Source organism: Cetorhinus maximus, chromosome 15 (genome assembly GCF_964194155.1).
Source record: "Cetorhinus maximus chromosome 15, sCetMax3.hap1.1, whole genome shotgun sequence".
Lineage (NCBI taxonomy): Eukaryota > Metazoa > Chordata > Chondrichthyes > Lamniformes > Cetorhinidae > Cetorhinus > Cetorhinus maximus.
The window spans coordinates 8,677,855-8,695,279 of record NC_135893.1 but is presented as its reverse complement, the minus strand read 5'-3'; the positions used below and the strand labels follow the sequence as shown (position 1 = coordinate 8,695,279).

At 46.1% G+C, this 17,425-nt stretch overlaps 1 protein-coding gene across 9 annotated transcripts in view; it reads right to left on the bottom strand.

Moving 5' to 3' along the window:
• The window catches only part of samd11 (sterile alpha motif domain containing 11), a 235,482-nt gene that overhangs the window by 153,193 nt on the left and 64,864 nt on the right, over nucleotides 1-17,425 (bottom strand). The window lies entirely within an intron of this gene.

The following is a 17,425-nucleotide window of genomic DNA, read 5'->3' as shown; positions in this document are numbered from 1 at the left end:
ATGTAAACTTCATGAAAAAAGATGTATGGAACATTTACTTGCACATTAAAAACAACAAAAACATAGGACGATGGTGTTCTGAATTCTATAAGTGGTAACTAGATGGCCCAATATAAAAAGGCAGAAGCAGTTTCTGAAGATTAGTGGGCATAGCCTTTTTAAAAGAAAGCTTTATTAGGCAGGTAAATGTTTCTTTTAGTCAGTGTTTGGTCTTCACTAACGCTGCTGACTGTGCTAAGAGATCACACAAAACTAGTAAAACAAGAAAGTGGAATAAAGTGAAGGAGCAACAATCTACCCATGCGCCTCCTTAACGGACAAAGGCTGCTTTCCCTGAGGACCGAAACCCAGCTTATAAAAAGATGAGTGAAAGCACGAGAAGGCTTACAAAGTCACTGATGTCATAGCTTCACCACAGACATGTTATGCTGGCCCAACCAACGTAGGATTTACCATTGAGGTTCAGGCAAGGCCGGGTTGCTCTAAAGTATCGTGAACTGACCTATCCTTTTTTTAACAAAAGAATAAACTGCTTGACAAATGACTGGGCTTTATAACGATAGAATTTAATTCTAAACACAGGGAAATGAAGAAGTGAACTTTTAACTCTCCATTATTCTCAGGCTATTATCCGCTGGAGTTTAGAAGAGTAAGAGGCGACTTTGATCGAAACACACAAGATCCTGAGGGCTCTTGACAGGGTGCTGCACGGGAATAATCCTGGAGCTGGAGCACTGCACGGGAATAATCCTGGAGCTGGAGCGCTGCACGGGAATAATCCTGGAGTAGGAGCGCTGCACTGGAATAATCCTGGAGCTGGAGCGCTGCACTGCAATAATCCTGGAGCTGGAGCGCTGCACTGCAATAATCCTGGAGCTGGAGCACTGCACGGGAATAATCCTGGAGCTGGAGCGCTGCACTGGAATAATCCTGGAGCTGGAGCGCTGCACTGGAATAATCCTGGAGCTGGAGCGCTACACTGGAATAATCCTGGAGTAGGAGCACTACACTGGAATAATCCTGGAGTAGGAGCGCTACACTGGAATAATCCTGGAGTAGGAGCGCTGCACTGGAATAATCCTGGAGTAGGAGCGCTACACTGGAATAATCCTGGAGTAGGAGCGCTACACTGGAATAATCCTGGAGCTGGAGCGCTACACTGGAATAATCCTGGAGCTGGAGCGCTACACTGGAATAATCCTGGAGCTGGAGCGCTACACTGGAATAATCCTGGAGTAGGAGCGCTACACTGGAATAATCCTGGAGTAGGAGCGCTACACTGGAATAATCCTGGAGTAGGAGCGCTGCACTGGAATAATCCTGGAGTAGGAGCGCTGCACTGCAATAATCCTGGAGCTGGAGCCCTGCACTGCAATAATCCTGGAGTAGGAGCCCTGCACTGCAATAATCCTGGAGTAGGAGCGCTGCACTGGAATAATCCTGGAGTAGGAGCGCTGCACTGCAATAATCCTGGAGCTGGAGCCCTGCACTGCAATAATCCTGGAGTAGGAGCGCTGCACTGGAATAATCCTGGAGCTGGAGCGCTGCACTGGAATAATCCTGGAGCTGGAGCGCTGCACTGGAATAATCCTGGAGCTGGAGCGCTACACTGGAATAATCCTGGAGTAGGAGCACTACACTGGAATAATCCTGGAGTAGGAGCGCTGCACTGGAATAATCCTGGAGCTGGAGCGCTACACTGGAATAATCCTGGAGTAGGAGCACTACACTGGAATAATCCTGGAGTAGGAGCGCTGCACTGGAATAATCCTGGAGCTGGAGCGCTACACTGGAATAATCCTGGAGCTGGAGCGCTGCACTGGAATAATCCTGGAGTAGGAGCGCTACACTGGAATAATCCTGGAGTAGGAGCGCTGCACTGGAATAATCCTGGAGTAGGAGCGCTACACTGGAATAATCCTGGAGCTGGAGCGCTACACTGGAATAATCCTGGAGCTGGAGCGCTACACTGGAATAATCCTGGAGTAGGAGCGCTGCACTGGAATAATCCTGGAGTAGGAGCGCTACACTGGAATAATCCTGGAGTAGGAGCGCTGCACTGGAATAATCCTGGAGTAGGGCTCAAGTCCTAGCTGAGAGGGACTTAAGGCCATAACCTTCTGATTCAAAGGCAAGAGTGTTACTATCTGAGTCAAGTGAAGAGTGAGAGAAATAACCTTTCATGTCAAATTTGACCATCCCTCATCTGTACTGGTGAACAGCGGATAGCCTGAGAGGAGAGGGAAACAGGCTCCGTCTCTCTTTGGAAGGATTGTCTGAGGTAGTAGGATTGCTAGTGCTGAGGGATGATAAGAAATTAAGCTGGATTTCTTTCTCGAACTCTTATCAAAGATAACGGTGGATTCCTGAAAAAAAAACCCAAAAGATTAGCGGCTCAGTCATCAAACCTCCAAAATGACTTCCATTAGGTCCAAACCATTTTTCAAGGAAAAGGGGGTGTTTCCAAGTGAGCTGAAATTAATGTGTCAGAGGCAAACCTGTAAGAGTTTTCTTTCCCCCCCCTGCCCCGCAACTTGGAATGTGCTTTTTGTAAGCAGCCAGAACATTAGCCCACCAATGGCCAAGGTCATGCTGAAGAGGTCTCCAGGCTCAAGGGGACGCTGCATCCCAGAGGTGCGGCCAGATGCGGGTAGCTGACCCCTTTATCTGGCGTCCCCTAATCCAGAAGGACTCAAAAACCAGCAACTTGAAATCAGGCACGCAAACCCTTTCATTCTTTATCTGATTCTCCTCGTTCTGTGATATTTTGTTCACCTTGGTTGCCAGGAGAGGCTCTGCTGTATCTCTCCCTCAGGCTGTTCGCATCTCCTCAGGAAACCTAGCTGACAGATGACCTTGTCGAAGGAGTCTGGGAGAGTTATTTTTGTTACAATCGGGGATGCCGGGAAAATGCAGGGAGAATGCGTCTGGACGGCTCCCTGACTTCTTCCCATCGCTGGTCAATATTTCCCAGCGGGGGCAGCTGCATGGGGAGCAGGAGCAGGGACCTTCATGCCAGCAGCAGGTACCCAATTCAGGCATTTTATGGGGGGGTCATTAACTGTGATTTTGTGCAGCGATTTGAATGCTGTAGGAAGTGCACAGACCCCATGAAGCTCCAATGGCTCATCAGCAGCAATGAGGCAAGGGCCCAACAGCAGGAAGGCTGTCGCTTGTCACTTTACTTTTCATACTTTATTTTGTGTACTATAAGTACAGGACACAAAATCCGTAAAATCCCCAAATCCGGCCCCGAGCTTCCAGGATACGGGAAGAGAAATGAGTTCTCGTACAACCTCTCCTCATATAAATTGACCGAAGGGGGTTAGCGAGCTCTACCAGAATAGAGGGAATGGGTGGATCCTCCGAGTTGGAGATTACCTCTGAGCGATCCAAGAAAGCACCCACCTACTCTACACTGACTCAGAAGTAACATGACAACATTTTGTGGGAAAAGAACCCTTGTAGATCAACTGTGTCACTTCAGGTGGTAACTTTGGGAACTCGACATGTAAGATATAATCAAGTTCCTTGATTAATGTTAGAACAAGTCTTTTCGAATCGTGAATCATAGAAATGGTTACAGCACAAGAGGCCATCGTGTCCATGTCAGCTCTCTCTAAGAGTAGTTCAACTAGTCCCACTCTCCCACCCTTCCCCCCCGTATCCCTACAAATTTTCCCTCTTCGGGTGCGTATCGAATTCCATTTTGAAAGCCGCCATTGAATGGAAATCCTTGGATGTTTTATCAGAGACCTCGCCCACTTGTGAATTGAGAAGGAACCAATGGATTTAATAGAGTTCCCTCAAAATCTCTCCCCACTCCCCCACAGTTGAGCAGGTTAAAGTAGCTAAGCCGAACACACCAATAGGGTTGCAGACTCAATCCTTAGTTTGTGGTGAATCAGACCAGGGCAGCAGTTGGGCGCTACAATTTCCCTCAGCGCCTTTGGATCAGGAAGTGGGTAAAATCAACCGGCTTGCCCACTTCTGATCTCTATCCATAACCCCTGCCATGTGAACAGGGAAGGGCCAGGCTCAGCTGTCACACTTCCCACTGTCAAAGAACCTGATTAATTTTGCTAGCGACTCACGTGTAAAATAGACAGGCAAAGTGGCGAGACAATTAAAAGGGATTGTCTTTTAATAGGACTCAAAAAATGGAGAGGCCATTTTGCTTAAAGTGGGTACTGATGCTTATGCTGCTTTTTGAGTACGACTGGAAAGGCACCGATCCCATGGTGTCAAAATGGAGGCTTAAAGCAGCTCAGAAAAAGTAGATCCTGCTCAGACAAAGACCGCTGCCCGTAACTTGTCCTGTCTCATTCTCTTAGCCTTTATTTGTTGTAGCAACATGGCATTGTCTGGTTTCTTCTGGTATTGCTGTCGTTTTCTCTTTTATCCGGATGGATGTGAATGAGACTGAGGCCACTCAGGTCAACTGCTGGATCTAGGCCACAGATAGATAATTGGATAATTATTTGGGAAGAAAACATTTGCAGGGAAAAGGTGCGGGAATGGGACTAGCCAAGTGACCCTCACAGAAAGGTGGCACAGGCACGGCCGGCCAAATGACCTCCTTCCGAGCTGCAACCATCCTATAATTCTAAGGTAACTGGACACCAATGGTCCACAATATGCTAGAGCCGCCTGCAAACATCTCCACCTTTGGAACTGGCACAGCCCTTTGACCACAGTTGAGAGAGAAATATGGAATGTTGACAGGGCGAGGTAAAAATAACATTTCCTTACAGCAGAGAGAGAGTGTGAGCGCAACCTGTCATGACTAGGAAACAGCCAAGACACTCAGCTGTAGACTGTGGGAGGCATTCTGTTGATGCAATCAAAACCCTTCTCAACAACCTCTGATGCTTTCAGAGCTCCGTGGTTTTAAATAGTCTTGGAAAGGGGTTAAAAACAAATCAGACATCCGATTCGAATTAAGTCGGTGGCAAAATACAAATATGTCATAAAATAACCAGCTAGTACAATCGGTGCCATTGTTTCAAAGCAAGTAAATTGGATTTTTGGTAACTCAGGATGCAATTTTTAAAAAATGAGAGTTAAATATGTAAGATAACTCAACACTGTGACCACAATCTGCCTTTAATTTGGAGCGTGTTATAGTTGGGTTAGCAGAGCTGCTTACTAGAACTCTGCTCGAACAACTAACACCTGCAGACACCCAAATCTTCTTTGCCATTTGGGGAACTAAAACAATTGTTTTTCTTTTAAAATGGTTCCTCATTTTCTCCTGAGCCACTTCCACCTTCAGTCTCCTTAATCCATCCGTTTATATATTTAAAAAAGATACCACAGGGTGGTGAATAATGATAACAACTCTTAATTCATGTTCTTGGTCAAACCAGTGCTCTCCTTATCCCAACAGGTTACATCCACAGCAATCAAAAAAAAAATCAGCCAGGTTGGCAAACCTGCACCCAAGGTAAGTCGGAGAGTGAAAGTCAGTCAAAAACACAGGCAGAAGAGCCTCCCCTAATGTTCCCTCAGTGCTGTAAACCAGCCACTGGATTTCCACTCCAGACAGTCTCACCACCTTGTTGCTTCTATCAAGCCACTGGAAAGCAATGGTTGAGGCCATCAGGGAGACAGTTTCAATTTATGTCATAAATGTTCTTCTTTAGAAAAAATAAAGGTTATCAACAGAAAATACAAATCTTTCAAAACAATTCCATTACTGAAAGGCTGCACAATTAATTTTCCACATTCAATAATATCATATAATAAATCCATTACATTTTGTAGCAGAGAAGTACAGACAACCTGATCTGACTGTTAGCCAGAACATCAAGGGAACATCCTGTTCATCTTCAGAGAGTGAGTGAGTAAGTGAGTGATGCGGATCTTTTAATGTCCACCTAGGCAGGCTGTTGGGGCTTCAGCTCAGCTTCTCATTCACCAGCTCCCCGTGCCTCATTTCTAATCATATTCCTCAGCCACATTTCCAAGAGCAAGATATTAATGGCTGAAACAAGCAGCAGCGATTGTGATCAGAGACACAGATAGATGAATCAATTAAGTGTCATGAGCACGGATCCTATCCCCGAATTACTTATGGACATATTGAACTTTTAAGCAAGACATGTGTTTTTTAAAAACAAGAACATACCAGTAAAAGCTGGCTGAGACTGTAAGGTAACCACTTGCTGGAAAATCCCCATGTGGATTATCTAACCAACAAGTTCAGAGAGAACAGAATATCGCACCTAAAAGGCATGACATGGCCTACTGCAGACAGAAGCACTTCAAAATAAAAAATACAATGCAAACTGATCTCCTGGAGTTGTGGAGATAATAGAAAATGATTAGCATCTCAGCCGAAACCACGGCCTGTTGAGTTATATCCCAGACTGTGAACATGACTGGAGTTGAAAAGAAAACAGATCTGGGCAAAAGGCATGTTTGTTTTTCCCTTCCAGGAATATCAAGGAAAGGGGTTTTAAAAAGCCAACTGCAACCCTACTTCTGTGTGCTAGTCTGGTGTTCTAGTTCTGGTGTTTGTGTGTGTGTGCTGTGAAGGTCACGGCTGAAGAACACCAACTTGGCATCCCTGTTTCTCTTTGATTGCTAGAAGCAAGTTACAAGTCAGCAAAGCCACAATCAAAAAGGGAACATCACAATTCCCTTCAGCTAACCTGCAGAACCAAGAATCTCCAAGCCAACTGCTCAACTACCAAAGTCAGCGCTACTGGAATTACCCCAACTTAGCGGCCACAACGTTTCACCATCTACTCCTCATGGACAAACCAAAGGACTGATTCGTATATCTTTTTAACTTTTATTTTTGGACTCAATTTCTGTGTGTGTGTGTATTGGTGTTGCGTTTTTGTTATTTTACCTCATGTTTAGGAACTAATAAACTCACTCTTTCTTTGACTCAAGACAGCCTGGTTAAATTGGCTCCTTTTTAAAACAGAAACGCATCTGAGCTGGAAGAAGGTATCCATGAGGGAAGGGGTCCTCTTTAAATTGTTGCGACTAACCGAGGAGGTTGAATAAAGAAAGGGAGCCAGTGCATCCCTCCTCGCCCGGGGAGCATAACAATTTGGAGTTACCCCATCAGGGATCATAACAAATTGGGGTAACCTCGCCCAGGGACTGGTTGCTGGTCGGAGCAAATGACAGACTTGCAAGCACAGGACGGTGGGGGGCCGGGGGGGGGGGGGGGTATCTGATCCAACATCACTCTCCAAAATCCAATAACACTGGGGCACTCCTAGAAGAAACAGTTCACAATCCTTCCATACAGCTCCACCATACAGATGTCAGAGAGAGAAATTTCATCTGGTCAGTATGTTAAAACACACCACAAGCTAAGGAGTACCAAAAAAGTAGCAGATGCTTTCATTTTTTTTCTGGTTTCAGACACTGAGGGTGGGATTTTCCAGCCCCACCTGCCGCCAGGATTGTCCGGTCCCACCGAAAGCCAATAGGCTTTTGGCTGGGCTGCTGCATGTCCCGCAGCGGGTCTCTCCATGACAGGGTTAAAAAATCCCGGCCTGAAAATCCAAATAAGTTTCTAAAAACCCATATAGAAGTATTAGTCATACATAGAAAGAATCAGAAAACATGATAGACAGGTTGCTGCCTATTTCAGGATAATGCCGCAATGACTGAGCTTTCTCTACAGTCAAGTGGCTTTAGATTTATTGACATGCGCCAGTGAGTATCAAATAAACACTGCAACATTCAAGTGTTTGCACGAACATTGTTCTTCCACAGCGAACGGAGCGCAATCTGCGCAAAGAATGAGAGAGCCCTTTCCCAATTTTGCATTCAGAGGACCCCCACGGGGAGAATTTTCACGTTGGAATGCAGGGGCGGGGCCCACACGCCGACGCGTAAAATGACGCGCGGTGGCATTGAGCGTGCGCCCCGACATCACCGCGCGTCATTCCGATCTTTCGTTCGGGTGGTGGGGGGGGGGGGGGCGCGCACTGGAGGCTGCCGCGCGCCCACCAAACTGTCAAGGGCTTGTTAAGGCCATTTGAAAACCAATTAATGTAGTTATGAACGCTGCCCGTCCAACCTTAAGGCTGAGGGGGAGGGTGGGGGGGGTGGGGGGGTGGGCAGGCGAAGAGCCCAAGTGGCCTTCGCGTTTGTCATGAAACCTCATCCACGGGCAGGCTGAGGTTTCATGAAGGTTTTATTAAATTAATAAATAAATTTTGCTCACTTCATCAACATGTCTCAGCTCATGTGACGCTGTCGCATGAGGGGACATGTCTAAATAATTTTTATCTCTCTTTATTTCAAACCTTAAATATGAACTTAATCTCCTTGAGGCAGCTCCGTGCCTCAGGGGTGATTTCGGCGCTCTTTCGCGTGCATATGCAAAAGAGCGCAGGCCCTGACTCTCCCTCCTCACCCCCCCCACCACCCACACAGGGTGCGCTGAGTACTTCCGGGTGCCCATCACACTGGGCGGGCCTTAATTGGCCCGCCCACATAAAATGGCAGCCGAGCACAGGCGGCAATCAGCTCCACACCCACTCTCAACCGGTCCACCCGACAGGGGGAAAATTCTCCCCCATGTCCCTCAATATTTTCAGGGATGCCTGGGAATGTCAACACACTCCGGGGAATCCCAGTCATCAACTTCCAAAAGATACTCAGTCACCCAGCAGAAAACAGTGCTACCATTGCAAAGGATGGTTTACCGTGTGCGGAATAGATACACAGCAAACAGTGGACAATGTCCCAGTAAGCGGACAAATGTAGAACTCTGACAAAATTTCTCCTGGGATCCCCTCATTGGCCCCTCTCAGACCAACAACCCATGTTTGAAAAGCTACAAACTAGGGGACATACCTGTCTGAAAACTGATGAATCCATTACACATATTACATATGATTCACCGAAGCTCAGTATAAGATGGTCTCAATTATATCTGCCATGTCTTTTAATTATTTAATAAATCTGCATAAGCAAATTAGATCTAATTAGCAATATTCATTTATCTCTCCAGTGATTAGGCTCAAAAATTTTGCAAAGACAGGATTCGAGCAGTAGCAAGGCTATTTTTAAGGCACAATCTGTGTAGGTAAATGATAGTACACAACAAATGTCAAAACACTGGCCACAACTGTTATAAGTTGCGTTACACTGGAACCCAATATAGACGCTGAAACAGATTTAAAACCGTGACTAAATCAGGACTTTAGCTTGCAGTCTTAATACAAACTTACATTCGCTTATGCTTTGCTAACCTTTCGATCTGACGGTCATTTACACTGAGAGAAGGCAGTACTGGGGAGGGGAGGTCACGCCTTTTCAGGGGTTTGTCGGTCCCACTTTTCATGCCCGGGCTCCCTTCCAACTGGGTGAGCCTGCCTAGCAAAGCAATAGCCTCGCTGCAGAACTTGAGCACAAATGTTGCTCTGTGATTAAGCTGGTGACAGCTGTGAATCCAAACCCCTGCCCCACCCAAGCCCACCCCCGAGGGCAGGTGCTAATGAGACACACGCCTGTTAGTTCTTGTACAAGTGGGAACATTCCCCATCAGCATCCAGTTAAGACTTGACTGAACCTATGAGTCATTGCTTACATATTGGGCAGGTTGGGTTGTCTATCTCCACAAAGGTTCAATGTGGAGGTTGCAGAGGAGTTCCTAACCACTTTGTACAAATTTTCCTACCAGCAACAGCGAATGACAACATAAAATGAAACAAAATATGTTCCACCCCCTCTGGTTCAACACTTAAAAGGCATTTAAGGATAGAAACTGGAATGTGTTGCACCCATTTTCAGGCACACCATAGACATAAAGCGTACCAACCAAACAATGGGACTACCTGTGTCTAAACCATGCAGGTGCTGACCCAGTTCCCGGGTGGATAGTTGAATCAAGCTTTAGCCCCCTTAAGAATGTAAATTTGAGGCCTAATTTGAAGGGCTCCTTGCCGAAAGTCATCAATGAGTGGTGCACACAGGGCCTGCACAACCCAGGGTTCAGCAGCAGCCACCAAACAAAGGCAAGTTTAAAACTAAACTCTGCGGGAATCATCATCTTCCACCACCACCCCCAACCCCGCACAAAGTCTGCTCAATCCATCCCTCCAGCTGGATTTTAACTGAGAGGCAATGCTGTTGAGGCAAGCAGTCTGACACTGATCTCTTCATTCGGGCAAGCTGCCTGTGAAGGTGTGACCTGTGCCAGAGCTCACTCAGGGTGAGCTCATTAGCCTCTGAGCATCAATTTCCATCAATTTTTGGGCCTTTCTGTTCCGGCGTTTCATGAAGTGCCAGGCCTGGTCTCGTTTTCAAGCCCAGGCCGAAGCCTGCCCCTCGGAACACATTCTCAGAGCCAATTTCCGGACTGAGACGGCTCATCCCAGTCGGAGCAGTAATCGGGCAGCCGCAACTGGTTTCCGCTGTCGGGAGGGTTGGTGCGAAACAGCCCCTGGTCTTATTCGTGATCGCCTTCCAGCAATCAAGAAGGTACAACTGTGCTGACTTCATGGCGGAGAGAGAAGCAATGGGTTTAGCTCAGCCCCCAACATAGAGTTTCTCAACAATTAAAGAAGCCATGTTGCAAAGGGAGGATCACTGTGTGTAACATGGGAAACAGTCCCTACACAATCACAGCGCTACATCCTAGCCGGAACCAAGGTCCAGCAGGAATAAGTTCCCATTAATTACACCAAGGCTCCACAAAGCAGAATGGAGTTTACAAAGCACAGGAGAAGTTCTGCCATGACAATAAATATGAATAGTCTGAATGCTAAGGGGAGAGAGAGAGAGTGAGTGAGTGAGAGAACGCACGCGAGAAAGAGATTAATTATTGCTCCATAAATCTAATCTGACTTTCAAATCCAAGATTCTGCTATAAACTGTACATAGGCATTCAAACACATTGGGGTGGGACTGCCAAAAGGGAGATAGGGGTGGGGGGGAAAGGAGTTTAGTCAGGATAGCTGCCTGAGCAGTGTTAAGGCTTGGGAGGGAGGTAAAATCTGAGGCGCCCAGCCTCATTAAAATATATAAATGAGCCACCCACCCTCTGGAAGCGTCTATTCCCAACCAACCCCACCCCCCACACACCCCTCCCACTGTTCCACTTTCATTCAAAGTGGGAGTTGGCAGCTTCACAACGGGTTTGGGTTTGGATTTAAGATTTAATTCCTAACACCAGTTTCTGGGGGATAAAGTGACCCCCCCTTGTGTCTGAGTGCAGACCCGTCCGGTTCCTGCTCCCCCAATGCCCTGTGGCAAATGCCTCTCCATTTCTCTCTCTTTCTTTCTCTTCCCCAGAGTCACTTCCAAGTGCTGTTTCCACAGCTTCCTGTGGCCACTTTTCGAAACCTGGCACCAAATGGTGTAGCAGCGTTCCCAGGCAGGCAACAATGCACCGCACCTTGCACGGGAAAATATCAAAAGGAGAAGCAAAAATGAAAATATTTGTGGAACATAAAAAAGAGGCTCAAAATTATATTAGAGAGAATAGAGCAGTTCACATCCAGCATTTCCTCAGGATTTCCTTGCCCTTTTAAACAAAATTGAACTAATGTAGCCCTGGAGTCATTTTAAAAGAAAAAAACCCAACTAGCTAAGCTCCCACACACAATTCCTTCTGTGGCAAAGTACAGCACATGTGTGTGTGGGACTGCGATCTGTTGCAATTGCTGTGATCTTTGGAAATCGCACAACCTGCAAGCGGAAAACAAGCCGAGAATGCCTCAAGAGAAGAGAAGTCGCTCTGAAACTGAAAAGACATTTTGTAAAACGCAATCTCTTTCCATGTTTTGAACACAAGAGAAAGTTCCCACCCACGCCTCCGCCTCAGCCCTGCCACCTCATCTTGATGGCGTGCTTCAAGCTACACATCAAAAAACGTTTCACACAATGCAAAATAAGGCTGCGACACTGCACATGCCCCACTCCCAGTATGAAGCCTCACCCCCCGGACTGATCCATCAAGAATCCGTGAGTAAATTTTGATGGCGGTGGTGGGGGTGGGCTGGGGCTGGCGGGGGGGGTGGTGGGGGGGTGGAAATGGACATATGCACTGAAGGCCTGCAATTTAAAAATCGACCCTTTTATTGAAACATTGCTTTTGCGTCTTTCAGCAGTGGTTCTCCCCGAGAGGAATGCATTTGTTCAGTGGCTCCTCTCGAATCTATATTTCTGAATTTTTTTGAAAAAATTCATTCACGGTCTATGGGCGTCACTGACAAGGTTAGCATTTATTGCTGCTGTCAAGCAGGTGGTGGTGGGTCACTGCAGCCGTAGCAGTTTGGTACAACTGGGTGGCTCGCTCGGCCATTTCGGGGGGGCCGTTAAGGGACAACCACTTTGCCGTGGGTCTGGAGTCACATGTAGGCCAGACCGGGTAAGGACGGCAGACTTCCCTTCCCTAAAGAACATTCGTGAACCCTACGGGTCTTTACAACCACCGGCACGTGATCACCGTTACCGGTACTAGCTTGTTACTCCGGGTTTATTTATTTCAGTAAATTTAGATTGCCCAGCTGCCATGATAGGATTAAAACCCATCTCCGAGTCCTTAGTCCCAGCCTCTGGATTACCATCCCAGGAACATATGCTAGCACTATGCTACTGTACTCAGTATCGGTAATTTATAGTGTTAAAGCCAAAACTATGAACAAGAAACCACTAGTATTTTCATGAGTAGAAAGTGGGCTTTTTTTAAAAAAAATTTGTTACAGAATAATTCAGCTCTGTTTCTGGAACCCATTGCGAAGATTAAGCAGGCAGCAGGCAAGCCCAAAAACATAATTCTTAAAAACCCTTTTCCTCAGCAGCCACTTTTATTGCTTATTCCTATCCGTTCTTTGTTAAGGAAGGTCTATTGTCTGGCCATTTGTCATTTTAATACTGCATTATTGCTGGGATATAACTAGCCACTTCCTTTTGGTATTGGCTCTTAATCCTCATTAGATCAATTGCAGCTTCCTGAAATCCTGGCCCAAATCCAACACACGCTTTGCACTAGGACATATTTGAAGGATTTTCTTCCCCCCATGGAGGTTTTGAACCCCTGCTGTGCAAAGGAAGAACCTCCAAATTGCAATTTCTTCCCCTCAAACAGATGTGTCTTCATACACACAAGGCTACATCACAAAACAATTAAAAATTTCAGATTCAATGGTTTTTAAGTCCATTTGGTATTCCAGACGAAGGATGAATATGGAACACTTTCCACCTCAGGCACCTAGTGCCAGGTTGGATGCAGAGTGAAGTTCTCGCCATCTTACCAGTGTGCCTCAACTGCAGCCTCTGGAGAACGCCCGCTTCTGCGCCAGTGTGGCATTTTGCTATCTCCCACTCAAGCCTTTGTGACCTCGTTGAGTGTAACTGCCAATTTACTGCCAGTTAGTACCAATGTACGGGCAATTTTCTAACTGCGGTCCGGGTCCAAGAGTGGCCCAAACTCATTTCCTGTTGTATCTTTAACAGCCAGCGGACAGGAAGCTTTCAATTTATCAGGCTGAGCTGGATTGGTAACCAAGCCTTGAGAGGAAAGGAGATTTGATCTTTCTATCCACATCCTGGCCTATCTCACTTTCACACCAAGCAATTCTCTGAGTCTTTGAACAGCGACACCAGAGCTGCAACAAGAAAAACCCACTTCTGCTAAAAACTATCACCTCATTCCTCCATCCACTCAGTCAGTAATGCTGGTCAGTGTTGGGGCAGCACCGGATCATTGGCTCATACTGATGCTCTACCATTTCCCACTTCACCCCTTCCATCCCCTCTTCTCAGCACTTCGAGGACACTTTGCTACTTCCCTAGCTATCAACATTGGTCTAATTGTCACTTTTTAAATTATCACCTAATAACTGATGATGGCACCTAACCAACCTAACCAAAGCCTAAACCATTGGGAATGTTGGGACAGTTCGTCAACTGGGAATAATATAGATTCTGCTTTTCCATCATTTTGTTCTCTTTAGTGCAGTGGACTCCTTCTTCCAGGGGTACAGTTCCACGGCTGCCCTTTAATAGTTCGCCTACATGGTCACTTTTATGTGACCACGACACAGCGTGCAAGCCACCTATTCAACTACAGAGGCTTCATGGCTGAGCCAAATCCAACGTTCCCCCATTCCGGCATGGGGGTGCTGATGAAAGACGATTAACCTGGAACGTTAACTCTGCTTCTCCGTCTACAGATGCTACACCCAAGGTGCTGAGCATTTGCTGTTTATATTTGTGTGTTATACAGTGATCAGGAGAGGGAGCTCTGGTCGAGTCCTTTCCCTTCCCAGTTTAGTGCCTTTCCTGTCATTCCCACCATTTTCAGATAAGTCGACAGAGATTGGCCATGAAATGCAGGATTTCCCTGATCTATTGTGGGTACACTGATTGAGCCACCATAAATTGTCGAACTCTGGTTCACCGGTAAAGGACTTGGCTGAATGATTTGCGTTATCTCCTTAATTTTGGCATTTCATGCATTTCTATTATTATGATCCCCATGGGGAAACCATAAAACAAAAATAAGCAATTTTAATGAACAGCCCCCCAAATGAAGAAATGACCAACACGATTCCGCTTCTCGTAGCTTTTTCTTTAACATGAATCAGAACCAACACAAATTATATATAAATTAACAGGCAACTGATATTTCAAATGAAATGGTAAATTTTACTTTAAATAGTCGGTGCAACATAGATATGTCTTACACAACCATGTGCACCCACATCACCCCTGCATAAATGTGGCACTATGTAGGCTACACAGTTTCACAATATGCTGTTCTTTATTCATGTAGGGTAGAACAGAAGTCCTATCTGACAACAGCATTCAACTTCGAATTTCACAGTTACGAATATCATCAGCAAGACACTTCTACAAACCCTCTCTCTCTTGGGCCACAACAGCCCTGATGGCGTAGTTTTCCAGAGTTCTTTACACCCAACCAACCAACCAATAACATGCCAGTTCACCACTTCTGGGGAAAACCTAGCTCTTTAGCGCCTCTGAGATATTCACACGGCTTTCACACAGGTTTTAGGCCTTTTTAGCTAGCTCGCATAGTACCTCAAGAGCTCCCGTCTCCTTTTCGGCCCAACAGAAAATTTGACCTCTTCCTAAGAATGATCTGCTTCTTCTCCTCAAAAAATTTCTCTGTGTTCCTCTTTCTGTCTCTGTCTCCTTTCTCTTCGTGTCTGCATCTGTGCACTGATTGCCTTCACCCTCCAGCTCCTCTCCTTGCAGCTCTCCTTTGTGACTGCCAGGCATGTAGCTTCTTTCTTAACTTTCCAATTCCTGCTGGTACTTCTTCCAGGTCAAAGAGGTGACAGGTCACTTGGGCCAGTATTTCTTATTATCCAAGAAAATTGCAATTGATCTCTTTACAAATGGTGCAAGCTCTTAGAAGTCCTCTTCAAACTTTCTTAAAAACAGTGATAGATTCCACAGACATTTTAAGGAAATTGCTCATTTTCCGTATTTTACTGCTTCCGGGTTAAAGGTCGTCACATTATTGTTTATCTTCTTCCATTATTGGAATGGAGATACATTTATATTCAGTCACGCTACATGTGAGCCATGGTTATATATGCAACAACCTGCATTTACATCTGACCTCTTAAGGTAGAAAAATGCTCCAAATGCTTCACACAGGTGTGGACAGACACTGAGCCAATAGAGAACTCAGTACTGGGCGCCCAAAATCTTGATCAAAGAGGTGAGAGTCAAGGAGGGGCCCGGAGAAGGGGTTGGGAACAGAACTCCAGATAATGGGGCAGCCAATGGTGGGCAAAGTGAAGACACAAAAGAGGCCGGAGTCAGAGGAAGAAACCGTTCGAGGGTCGATAGTAATTGCAGGGCTAAAACAGGGCAGCGAGTTGGGGATGGAGAGGGATTGCAAGGCAAAGGGTGAAATTTTAAAGACAACACAAGAATTTTTTTTCCCTTTGGGGGACGAGAAGCTAAATGTAGGTCAGAGAGGTCATGGGTGACCACAGCAAGTGGGATTTTGATAGGACCCAAACTGCACAGTCACATGGATAAGCTGGTGTTTATAGAGGTTCGAAGTCAGGAGACCAATGAGAACAGCATAGGCGTAAATCAAATCCAAGGGTGATAAAGATACACAAATGGGTTTCGTTGGAAGATGGGCTGAGGTGGGGAGAGATGGCCGATGTTACAGAATTGGAAGCACACAGACTTATCTAATTTCAAGCACTTGGCAATTGGGGGTATACAGCAGAGCTCAGCTGTACACTGGACGCCACTTTTCAACCATTATTTTCACTGGATTGAAAATCACAGGCAGCGAATGCCATAATTTCTCGTAATGCGCTAGTGACTGTCAAAACACCCACAAAGACCATGGAATCGGAAAATTACCCCAGAAAGCACCTGTACCTCCCTTAAAGAATTCCTATAAGTTTATGCTGATAGGGTGAGATGACGTGAGATTACCCCACTTTTCAGACAGCCAGAACAGTAGAGTGGGAGGAGACTTGCGGGGCTAAATGACCCCCTCTGCGCTGCAAATTGTACATTGCTCTATATAACGTAACCTGCAATATGTTCAATCACAATGATTGCAAGAAGCAAAATTAACCCATTCAAAACCATTCGTAAGAGGGGGCAATAAGAAATAGTTTGAGGTTGCATCTTGACACAGTACATTTGTGCTTCAATAAATTCCACCACAGAGCAATAGGATGTGAATATCGGCCCATAGGTTTAATTTGACCTCCTCTCACCAGTTAACATATTCACATAAGGCTGAATTATGCACTAATCCAACACTGTCTAAATGGGTTAATGTGCTAAAATGGGCCCTGCAGAATGGCTTACTGCATTAATTCTTTGGCTTTACTTAGTTGAACATTTATAATATTCAATTCCAAAATACAGATCAGGAATCACTTCTAATTGTCCCCCCTTACCGCTCCTCCCCGCACCAAACCCACCCCCACCCACCCAAGAAGGAAGTGCGACAGTTGCTTTTTCTTGTTGCTCCAAACATGATTGTACTCGTTTCCCACCACCCACCACCCCACCCCACCCCACCCCCAACACAATATTCCTTGCCACACTAACCTGGCACTCTCTAAATGGGTTAACATGCTCAAACAGTGCACCAAAAAAAAATGTATGAGCCGCAAACTACCACAGGAAATTAAACCAACACCCACCCCCCACCCGCCCCCCCACAACCAACCTCCCCAAAACCCATGAGCTCGTCATCTCAACTGTGCCATCTGGAAGAAGCAGCAAGCAATGACAAGAAAGATAAGGCAACTTCTCCCCAGGGAGGGAAGCAGAAACAACAGTGAGGAATTGACAGAAGACAAGCCACCACAGGCCACTGTTGAAAAGCTGCCAGCAGCGAATCACGTTACAACAGGGGCAGCAGCTTGGGGAACACATTTTTTTTTTTGCTTCCAGTTTCACCCAGGGGGACGTGTGGGTGCGC